The 8,231-nt window shown below is 32.2% G+C and overlaps 1 long non-coding RNA gene across 1 annotated transcript; it reads right to left on the bottom strand.

Annotated features, from left to right (window-relative positions):
• Window positions 1-312: 312 nt before the first annotated feature.
• LOC129221118 (uncharacterized) lies at window positions 313-7,797 on the bottom strand. Its single transcript, XR_008580477.1, has 3 exons — window positions 7,619-7,797; window positions 3,787-4,011; window positions 313-385 (listed from the first exon to the last, which is right to left on the bottom strand). It is a non-coding gene; the product is annotated as an uncharacterized LOC129221118 (long non-coding RNA).
• Window positions 7,798-8,231: the final 434 nt, after the last annotated feature.

Below are 8,231 nucleotides of genomic sequence, written 5' to 3'. Positions count from 1 at the left end.
ACAAAAAATAGGAAACATGTTGCATTCATGCGCTACAAGATTATAAAAACTTTTCTAATGGCTAATAGGGAGCTTCCAACGGTAAGCAGCCACTATTATTTTAGGAAGTTTGTTTCTTTGTTTTCTTTTTTTTTCTTCAAAAAGAATATTTTGGAGCAATTTATATATTTACAAATTTATTATGAATAAAAAAGTTTTATACATTTTTTTTTTTTTTTTTGCATCTATACATTTTCTTCTTCTTATTCGGATTTGCAAGTCTAGTATCCTTTTTCGATTTTTCTAGAAGGATGCAAGTTCTAATCAGCAGCACCAGCTAGCACTTTACTGACTTGATGGCTAATGGAATTAGTCTCTGCTTGTTAGTACTTAATTTTTACACTAACTAAAGAAAAAAAAAACAATTAGTCACTTAAGATATAATTACACATTAATTTACACAGTGAAATAGGCTAAATAAATGCATAGTAAGAATTATATATTACACATAACAAAAGATACAAATTATGTATAACAAAATTTATTAATATGACTTAAGTAGTGGGGCAGCAAAGAGAGTTTTGAGTAGAGACGTACCGAGTACTCGGTAACTACTCGGTACTCGGCCAATTTGCCGAGTACTCGGTACTCGGCCAAATTCTGATCAGATACTCGGCCAATACCGAGTAGTTGCAAAAAATTGAATATTGTCCAAGACAGATACTAAAATTTATAAAAAAAAAGCAAGCATTATATTCTGCAATCATTTACAATTAAAATTTATAAGTCAAATTTAAATTTTGAGAATAATGAAGTTTGTAATGCTTCAATGGAATAAATCTTTATTTTAATGTCCCCAAAGTTAATAAAACTTATTTATTAAAAATTACGCAAAAAATGTAAGTATAGAAAATATGGAATTTTTATATTAAAAATGGATTTTTGCTACAAACAAAAATTAGTTATAAAAAATGTAAAAATACCTTTGCTTAAAAAATAAAACAACCTTAAAAGTACAATGCAGGAACTCTGCAGACACGTGTTTTGGCATTACAAGGAATTCCTTTTTCAATGCACAAAATGGGGGCTCGTAGATTTAAAGGCATCCGACAAAAGTCGTATTTTTTTGTTGAATGTCTTTACATTCTTTAGCTCACATGTTATGCACTGAAAAAGACGTTCCTTGTAACGGGGGGGGGGGGGGGCAGAAACACGTGTCTGCAGTGTTTCTGCACATTTGTTTTATCTGCTTTTAAAAATTATTTATGTTTGGCGGACTAGAACTATAATTGATGGATATACAGTGAAACCCCTCCTAAGGGACACCCCTCTTATGCAGACAATTTTTAATTCCCCTGTTCCAATGCAAATAACATTATTAAACCCCTGTCCTGTGGACACCTCTCTATTGCGGACAAAAAAATTGTCCTGTTAGTGTCCACATTAGAGGGATTTTACTGTAATTTGTTTTAATTCCAACTTTTTTAATCATACCTTTTATTTATTTATTTTTAACTTAAAAAATTATTCTTTTGTAAAATTTTTGACACAAACAAAATTGTATATATATAATGCGTAATTGAATTTCAGCACGAATTTAGTTTTAAAAACTATTATATGGACAAGGAGGTTTATACTACTATTCCAATAAGTTCAAAATTAATCACATGTGTGTCGGTGGTTCTTCTTAAAACATAATTGGTACTTGGAACTCGGCCGAGTAGTGAAAGGCCGAGTACTCGGTAACTCGGTACTCGGCCGAGTAATAAAAGGCTGAGTACTCGGTACTCGACCAAAGTGCTACTCGGTACGTCTCTAGTTTTGAGTCCCCAGAGCCCTTCGTTATAACATATATTACCAATTCTAATATAGTAGTCAAAAACATGACAAAACTTAGGTCCTTCGGCCTTCCCACCCAGGTAAAATCCCTGGCTGAGAAATTCTCAAGAGATGATTTAAGATCATAAAATTGTTTCATCGATGATTAAGGCCTAACTGAACGTTTTCCAAATCAAGCCCTTCTTCAATAACATTTTTACGATGGTAGATCAAATATGAACCAGAATTGAAAAAAAAAAAAATGTTTCAACCAAAAGCAATTTTTATAAGCCATCCTTTTTCATCATATCATTGTTCCATTGATAAATAACAGATTGCCAAGTTTTTGATGCTGCCTTCGGCAGTATCAAAAACTTGGCATAACCAAAACCTAAAATAACAGGGCTGCCACTAAGTTATGGTCTAAAAATAGTGGTCTAAGTAGAATTTTAAATAAAAAAGTCTGCAAAACAGTTGCCAAACAAGGAAAATAGTAACTGGTTAAATGAAGGAACCAATTATGTGAGTGATGGTCTAGTAGATGGATTATTTTCCTAGGTAAAGGATACTGCCTGCAGGGCCAGATTTAAGGGAGGGCAGGCGGGGCTACTGCCCCGGGACCTCCACAAGAAAAGGGCCCCCACAATAAAATTTTTACAAAATATCCTAACTTTCAAGGGTTGAAAATATCGGATATATACATATATATCAAAATATTCGGATATATATATCAAAGTATCTAATATTTTCGAAAATATGATGATCTTTTGGAACCCTGATTAGGGGCTTCCACTCCTTCATTACCCCAGGGCCTCCACATTTCCAAATCCGTCCCTGACTGCCTGAATAGATTTTGAAAACTTTTGCAACTGAAGTTCTTTTAAAGACTTACAGCCAATGAGAGCCCCTTTTAAAACTTAAATAAAAAATATGACTCCGACAAAAGTCAAAGTTTTTTATAAACCTTTTATTGGTGAGTAAGAGTATATTATACATTTTGTCAACAGGTCATTATATATATTTTGGTATGCAATAAATCTACTTCATAATACATACTTTTTTTTTTTTTTCAAAAATTTGTATGGGCTTTCACATTTTTCAAAAAAAGTTCTAAATCTTTTTTTGAATGATCCTAATTTCCTCAATCAGTAAATAGGCATATATAATTAATTTTCAATTAGGATAACATGGTGGGTCACAATTAATGAAGATATGTTTCACTAGAACTTTCAGTTCAGAGACTTTCGTAAATATGCAATCTATTTTTGCGGAATTTCTCTTCATTCATAAGCTCACATGTGTTTCTATTGAAAAAGAGATTTCTTGTGACTTTGAAAACATGCTCAAGCAAGTTTTATTGCTTTTTGGCCATCAAATAGTTCATTACAGTGTATAAACTAGGGATGCACTGATAAGCAAATTGGCCAATTAACCATTAGCTGATTAATTATAATCATAATGGCTTTTACTGCTCTCTCAGTTGAAAAAAAAATACCTGCATTAAAAACAAAACATATTACACAATAACATTTTTGCTCAATTAAAGGGTGTAATTTTTAAAGCAAATTGTAAAATGTTGTAGTTATGTGTATGAAAAGAGAGTACAATAACTGAAAAACTTTTTTTTTTTTGCTTGAATAGGAGTATTCTGTCAAAAGTTTGAGAGCGAGGGGAACTGAGTCAGGCTGCATATAACCACCTACTATGGTTCTTAAACAATAAAAAAAAAATATTTACTTATGTATAATAAATTCACCCATAGTTTCTTGTTCTAGGCATACTTAATATATAATTTTATTCAAAAAATAATTTTCCTGCCCATTAAAATCGGCAGTATGACTAATTACCAACGAATTGGTGCATTCCTAGAATAAACTCTCGTCAGTAAAAAGTTTGGGGAATTTTTAGCTACTTACTAGTACACAACTTTCAGAAAAGGTAAGTTACAAAATTATAAGGTACCAATTTCAGGAATTTTGCTATACTTACGAATGCATCACTTTTAACTGCATCAAACCATTAATGCTTGACAGACACAAAACAAATTCATGTTCTGCAGCATTAATATCGCCAATTGCAGCTGCAACTTGGGAGCTTTCTTGGACATCACATTCATCTCCACCTTTTCCTGTAGCAACTTCGCTTTTCTTTTCAGCTTTTTGCCGTCTTTTTAAGCTTGGCCAAAAGATTCAAAATCTCTTGCAGAACTATAAACTAATTAAAAGGAAAATAAATTCTTTTTAAAAAGGCATCAAGTTATAATAAAAATACAGTCGGATCCCCATTTATGCGAGGGATGCGTTCCAAGACCCCTCGTACAAGTCGAAATTTCGCGTTGTGGAACAACGCATGTTTAGAAATTTTTTGTCAACATACCTAATTACTTCAGACAAGTGTTAACGCCCCTTAAATTGTCTAAAAACATTTCTTAACTATATATTACCGTATCTGTTATAAAGAAATGATTTTTTTCCGCATTTTAGCGTTAAATAACTAAGCATTAAAGTGTTACAATTTAACATAAATTACTACTACAAAGCACAAAATCAATGAACAATAAGAGACATGAATTAAAACAGTACGGTACTTACATTAAGTACCGTACAAACCATACTGCATCTTTGTAAACCATCTTTTGTCGGATGTCTTTTCATCCATAAGCTCATTATTTTTTGCATTGAAAAAGGCATTCCCTGTAACGCCGAAAAACGTGTCTGCTGCAATTTGCAAACTGGTGCTTCTTCTAATGTTGTTTTGTCTTACCATACTGCATTATATTAGCACTGAACAGTAGATATCGTAAACATAATTATAATTTTTAAAAGGATGAAGATGATGGTTTATGAAAGTGTGGGAGCACCCCTCTTTCTGGCCTCTTTAAGTCACAATGAAAGAGCAGTTTCTATTCTTATGATTGTATTTTGCTCAGACATTACTCTGCGAGTTTCAGTATCAAAACTAAGTTCTGAACTTTTACGGATTTCCTTTTCTTGAATTTTAATTGCACGTATCAAAGATACACTCATACCTGATTGCTGTACTACTTTGAATCCACTTATTAATTGTTCAAGCATATTGAGAATCTTGACATTTTCTTTAATGGTCAGAAGCTTTCTCATTTTCTTTCCATTTTCGCCAACTTTAGATGAAAAAGTGCGTTGGGGAGCCATTCTATCTTATCAACGTTCATATGTAGAATGAAAAAAAACCCATTAAGAATCGGAGCGGTTATTTGCAGGCCTGGATTTACTCACAAGCTAAGCAAGCTATAGCTTAGGGCCCCCAACTGCCGGAAATTTGTATGATTCGTTTCAAAAATAAAGTACTTGAAAACTTTGAAAAGTTGGAAAAGTGTAGCTACAAACAACAAATGAGAGGGAGTATGGAGAAGGAATGCCAATATATGTCAAATTCAGCTCCTTGCTTTATCCTGCACAAAAAATGTAAAAACCATGGTTCTTATGTTTCTGAAACATATTAAATATTTTTGTGACTCACATGTTTCATATCTTGCTATTTATATAACTCCGAATGCAGAATTTTGGAAATTCTTTTGGTGTTGCTTGCTTTTATCTTACTTCTGCATATTGTCAATCTGTTTAGCCCAAAAATAAAATTACACTCTACTTCTATTCCTCTTTGTTTTTCTGTCCCACTTGCAACTGAAGAGAAGTTGTTGTAATGAGAAATCTATAGTTTTTTTTTCTTTTACATTTAAAATAGCTGTTTCTTACAAAGTTAGAACAGGAGTTTAAAAATTTAGGATCAAGTGCTAAAATATCAGACAGAAAAGTACAAATGAAGTGAGTTAAAGAACTTTAATTGTTTTAGAGTACTTGAAAATAATTAGTAAGTCTTTGAAAATCCGAAGCAAAGTTGGGCTCCAATTTTATTTCTTATCAAGTGCATACATTAGGAATTGTTCAAATAGGCAGTATGTTACTGTCTTGTTACCTATTTTCTAAATCTGTACACCATATGTTTTAAAGCATTTTTTACAATTGATCATTTTATATTTAACTCGTTGTATTTGTTGGTGGGTTGGAATGATAATTAAAAACTAACTGTATCGAAAGCCAATGTATTGTCTTTTCTCTTCCCACACTCTTTTTCTCTGTCAACTTCTGTCATTGATTCGTCAAATCAAAAACAATTTCTACTGTACATTATCTTAATTTGCGTATTATCTTCATTAAAGTATATAACTTTAAAAAAGTTTTGTTTGCCTATTTCTGTCCTGATATTTTTGTAGTTCCAACTACATCCTATAAGGCTTCAAAATGCAGAACTTAATATCTATTTTTCAAACTTTCCTCCAGGGGAGAAACACCCGCACCCCCTACAATTGGGGATATTCTATACTCAACTTAAAGAGGAGTCCTGGGTCTCCAGCTCTTGAAATCATTCCCCCTCATAAGGCCAATCCCAAAAGGACACCAGGGAAAAGCAATCAAAAAAGCAAAAGTATTGCTGTATGTAGCAGATGAAAGAGACAAACATAGTAAAGGAGAAAAAAATTAAAAAATTGTATCTTACACCACTGAGAGAAACATTGTCCAAACTACAAACAGGTGGCCCCATACCTGAAACAGCTTAGGGCCCCGCTAAGTCTAAATCCGGCCCAGGTTATTTGTATAAACTAAAGCAAAGCATTGCTTAGGTTTAGACTAATACAGTGTGTGAACTTCTGATTTCAGTGATGTTAAAGGGATGAAAGTCCATTCACAAAACCAATATTTAGTGTCAACGAAGCCTACGCAGCTCCTTTCAAAAAAATTTCATGTTGCAGGCAAGCAATTTGCGTCAGCAATAAAAAAATTCATTACTTTGGAAAAAACTCGCCTTATAGTCATTTTGCGAAAGTCGGATGGCGTTGTTGCGGGATCCGACTGTATATATGTGTTGCAATCAGGGTTGCGTTTTGGACTGTCCAAAACTGGTTTAGGACAGGACAAGTGGTTTTTATTGTCCAAAACTGTTTAAAACTGTCTGAAAGTGTCTTACTGCCCAAAAGTATGCTAAAACTAAAGTGTAATCTAATCAATTTGTATTTACTGCAATATTCGTGATGCATAAATATAAATATTAATTAGTTTTAATTAATGAGTATTTGATAATATTTTTTTCAAAATGTTCACTTACAAAATATTTCACTTAAAAAAAATTTGCAAATAACGCTTTACATAAAAACTTTTTTATGTAACAGTTAGTAGAGTAATGAAAGGAAATTCACAACAGTATCAAGATAACTAATTTCAGTTCCATTAAAACTCGAAAGAATGTTACTAAATGTGTGAAGTAAAGTGTACAAAGAAAAATCTGATTTTTTAAAATAGTTTTTGCACTTAAGTTTTATATGAAGTTTTAATGAAAATTCTTTTTTCAATCATACATTAACGAACAAGACATTGATCATTAAATATATGCACTTGAGTGGCCCTTAGCTATAGGACATTTTTCAGAAGTTAAAATTGCATTGATACCCACCCTCTTATTTTGTTCCAATGGACAAAAGAACAGCCTGTGCAAAATTTCCCTTCAATTGGACAATTTCTAGGGGCACCTCAAATGCCTTGTTTTTGATACTTTCTCACAAAATAGTTTCACTAAAAATGCAGTTTTGGACAGAATGGTAAAAACCATGGTATTTACCGTAGTGTCAAAAACCTCGCCAACCTTGGTGACAATGTTATTTAAGTAAGTAGTAGATTTTAACTTTCAGCTCAAAAGTCAGGACTTAGCAAAAAGGTCAATTGGACCAGAATTGAATTAGAAAAAAAAAAGCTGTTTTCAATGTTAAGGCAATAAAAACTACACTTACACCTTTCTTGAGTGTGAGACCTCTTTACAAGTATTCACAGCAGTAAATTCCTCTAGTAGAGATATCTGACTGTCGCAGGAAATTACAAGAACCAGTTTTATTTTTCTACAATTAAAGTAAAGAGTGAATATTTAATTTAAATACAATTATAGATATAAATATGTTAGTAAGGAAATAAATCTGGCATACACTTACACTGACAGAATTTATTCTTAAATTGTTTCATGGTAGCACATAGTTTAAATTATCTCCTTCAGACATAAGCAAAGAATGAAAGCTTAATATTTTGTACAATGAACTTGAATAATTGTTTTGATTAGTACAAAGTAAAAAAGAGTAATGTTTTTTTTTTCTATTTGAGGGTGGGCTTAGGGGGGATGTATCACATGTGATATAGTAAGAACTAGACACTACAATCAGGAGTGTTTTATTTCTGAATAAGATTTGACTAGTTTGTTTAGTTATAGTGCTAACGACACAATATATGCACAGCATAAATACTAGATGAAAATAAGCTTTATTTTTATGTTGTGGTAACATTACATGATTCTTTTTACTTTCATGAAATGGCTTAGAACAACTTCTTTTTGCAATGAGACAAGTCAAGGAAAAA

This window comes from Uloborus diversus, chromosome 4 (assembly GCF_026930045.1).
Source record: "Uloborus diversus isolate 005 chromosome 4, Udiv.v.3.1, whole genome shotgun sequence".
Classification (NCBI taxonomy): domain Eukaryota; kingdom Metazoa; phylum Arthropoda; class Arachnida; order Araneae; family Uloboridae; genus Uloborus; species Uloborus diversus.
This window is presented reverse-complemented; position numbering and strand designations above follow the sequence as displayed.